Source organism: Babylonia areolata, chromosome 17 (assembly GCF_041734735.1).
Source record: "Babylonia areolata isolate BAREFJ2019XMU chromosome 17, ASM4173473v1, whole genome shotgun sequence".
Taxonomy (NCBI): domain Eukaryota; kingdom Metazoa; phylum Mollusca; class Gastropoda; order Neogastropoda; family Buccinidae; genus Babylonia; species Babylonia areolata.
Window position 1 is genome coordinate 24,472,527 of NC_134892.1, and position 3,646 is coordinate 24,476,172.

The 3,646-nt window shown below is 42.4% G+C and overlaps 1 long non-coding RNA gene across 1 annotated transcript in view; it reads right to left on the reverse strand.

The window, feature by feature from the left end:
* LOC143291532 (uncharacterized) overlaps positions 1–2,953 on the reverse strand; it is a 41,885-nt gene extending 38,932 nt beyond the window's left edge. Inside the window, exon 1 of the long non-coding RNA XR_013056535.1 lies at positions 2,455–2,953. This is a non-coding gene — a long non-coding RNA (uncharacterized LOC143291532). The remainder of the gene's footprint in view (positions 1–2,454) is intronic.
* Positions 2,954–3,646: the final 693 nt, after the last annotated feature.

Consider the following 3,646-nt stretch of genomic DNA (forward strand, 5'->3'; position numbering starts at 1 on the left):
CGTTCATTTATTTAGTCTTTCACATATTCATTCAACCAATCACTCGATTATTCATCTATTCAGTTAAACGATGAGTTCTCCGCTCATATATTCCGTTATTCATTTATCAATTCGTTCACTTATTAACCCATTCGCTGGCAGTGATTTGTTCAGGTTAAAAAAAAAATCATTCAGTGTTTCGTTTTATTCATTCAGTTATTCGTTCAATCATTCATTCATTCAGCTATTCGTATCGTTATCTATTCAGTCATTCGTTTGCTCAATTCGTTCCGCTATTCATTCATTCATTCATTCGTTCAATCGTTCAGTTGTTCACTCAATCATTCTTTCAGTTATTCATTCATTCATAAAATCACTCATTCATCACATTCATTCATCCATCCATTCATAGCCGTAAGTTCGTTCCTTTATTTATTTATAGTCTGTTCATCTAAGATGATGATATTAGACTGAAAATAAATGATATTATTATTATTTGGATTATTATCATTTCTATCATAATGATGATTGTTATTATTAATTAGAAATCGACATTTCTGTATATTCGAATGAAAAGGGGGGCGGTTGAGGTGGAGGGGAGGGGGGGGGGGGCAAGGGGGAGGGGACTAAGGAAGAGAGAGAGAGAGAGACAGAGAGAGAGAGACAGACAGACACAGAGAGAGAAGAGAGAGTGAGAACAGAATGTGGAAAAGATAGAGTACAAAATCTAAAATGGAGAGGGTGAGTGTCAGTGATTGGAGAAAGAAAAAACATAATACTGGAAGGGTGTGTGTGAGAGGCGGGACGGGGGAAGCGGGATTAGGACAAAAAAATAATCAATAATCAAATATTGTATGTACTACTTCTGTAAATTATTATTTGAAAAGAGGTTCAGGTGGGGACCTACAATAAACAACCAACTGGGCAATTTAGACCAACTGGACTATTTAGCACATAACTAGCTAACTTTAATAAAGAACAGTTTGAAATATATAACTTTTTCCAAAAAATGTTAACATTTGAAACTGGTAACACGTGTTCCGTAATTTCTGGAGGCAAAAAAGGTTTCATTACTAAACAGCGGGTTAAAACGTGCTCTACCGTTAAACGTCCCTTGCAAATGCATTCAATATTTTCACAATATTCTGTCACTGTAACTATTTATTTCGGTATTACCATATTATCTTCATAGCCTTAAATTATCTTCAAAATACTTTCTTTTTAAACTGCTTTCACATGGTGGAAAGTAGCCAAGTAAGAACACCCAAAATAGCAGCTGACGAAATGATTGACACTTAAGTGGTAAAAACACGGAACCTTGCTGTCGGTATGAGAGAGGTTGCTGACAGTCAGCTTTTTTTTTTTCTTACGTCGAGTGGTGCATAGTGATTATTGTCCTCATGAAATGAGTGGATAGATAGATAGATTCTGTTCTTCAATGACTGGTGTGTGTGGCTGAAGTTGACATTATGATTGGGTTAGAGGGGTGTAGAGGGGTGTGTGTGTGTGTGTGTGTGTGTGTGTGTGTGTGTGTGTGTGTTACAGAAAGAGTGATGGAGAGAGAGAGAGAGAGAGGGAGAGAGAGAGAGAGAGAGAGAGAGAGAGAGAGAGAGAGAGAGAGAGAGAGACTTGAAACTTGAAATGTTTTATTGTCATTGCCTGCAAAGGTCTTTTGACAGTGAGGAAACTTTTTCACGTCAACAGATTACAATAATCTCTGTGATGTAAGTTACACACATTGCAGCTAAACAATTGCAGTTAACAATGTCACCATAATTACATAGGTACATTGTATCACTTCATCACTTCAAAGAAAATAATCATCAGAAGAAAATTGGCCCATCCTCTCACATGCATAGCTTCATGCACTCCCTGCTTTCATTCCAGAACATATCAGCATTCAGTCAACTGTAGTTAACTGTCTTCTGATACATTGTTTTGTCCGTGGATAACAAAGTCCTGTTGAGAGAGAGAGAGAGAGAGAGAGAGAGAGAGAGAGGGAGGGAGGGAGGGAGAAAGAGAGAGAGATTGTGTGGTGGGAGGTGTCTGTGAGACAGAGAGATACGCAAAGAGAGAGAGAGTGTGTGTGTGTATGTGTGTGTGTGTGTGTGTGTGTGTGTGTGTGTGTGTGTGTGTAGGTAGATGTGTGTGTGTGTGTGTGTGTAGATGTGTGTGTGTGTGTGTGTATGTGTAGATGTGTGTGTGTGTGTGTGTGTGAAGTACGCAGAAGAGACAGACGAAGAAACAGAGGGAAAGACAGTGACAACCACAGAGCGACTTTCACCCAAGAAAAAGAAAACAACAACAGCAAACAAAAACAACACAAATCATAAAACATCCCTACCCCCCTCCCCACACCCCCCTAAATCCCTCTGGCAAACCTACCAGATTGTCGCACCCCCTATCAAAAAGAAAGAAAAAAAAACACTTCAGGGCAAAGAAAAGAACAGAAAAAAAAGAAGATTACACACCCACCTCCATTCGATGAGGCTAACAACACGGCGATATTACCTGCACCAAGTTCTTGTCAATGGGCCAAAATGTGGCCATGGCCTGGCCAACACACACACACACACACACACACACACACACACACACACACACACACACGCCCTACCCTGCGTCACACTGCGACACACACCCTGTCTCTAGTCTCCTCCAGAGTTCGTTCCCACACATGGCTCACAAAACATGCCATGACTCGTCACAGTCAACTCCCACCAAAACCCCTCCACCAGTTTCGGTTTTACGATAACACCACCCATCACCACCGCCGACCCGCCGACCGTCTACATCTATGATTACGCCCCCTTTGGACAAGGAACCACAACTCGAAGCGCACTTCTCACGTTGATTGAATGTCGAGCTGTCCAGATGATGATCACCTTGTGATGGATCGTTTCCAGCACAGACACACGGGTTTAATTCTCAAGGCAGAGATAAATAAACACAGGTTTGCGCATTGAGAGAAAAACACACCCAGGTACGAGTTAAAGTGAACACGGATGGTGTGTGTGTGTGTGTGTGGGTGTGTGGGTGGGTGGTGTCGCTGGCTGACGTCATGTCTAAGTTTAGCCCGGTCACAAGACCATGACAGAGTTGACTGGGTCCCAAGCTGAACACGTCTTCACACACAGGTCACTGCGTATCCCGCGAAAGTGGACAAGGGAGAGAAGCGCTGTAGGAAGAAAGTTGAGGATGGGACAGCAGTTTTTGTTTCCCTTTGATAGTCTGTGCAACAAAGTGCAGATATTTATTCCTCTCTCTCTCTCTCTCTCTCTCTCTCATGATTCGTCTTGAAAAATCTTTTTGTGGGGGCAGGGTGAAAACAAATCCGATAACAATAACAATAATAATAACAATAACGAGATGATGATAACAACAACAATAATAATAATAATAATAACGTACATTTGTATTGCGTCCTTTCTCTCAAAGGCGGCGCTTTACACGAAAGAAAAAGTTACAAGTTACATGAACCACTCATCGGACCACTCTTCCCCCCCCCCATTACTCCACTCTCCCTCTCTCCCCCCTCCCCCCCACCATTACTCCACTCTCCCTCTCTCCCCCTCCCCCCATTACTCCACTCTCCCCCCCCCCCCCATTACTCCACTCTCCCTCTCTCTCTCCCCCCCCCCCCATTACTCCACTCTCCATCTCTCCC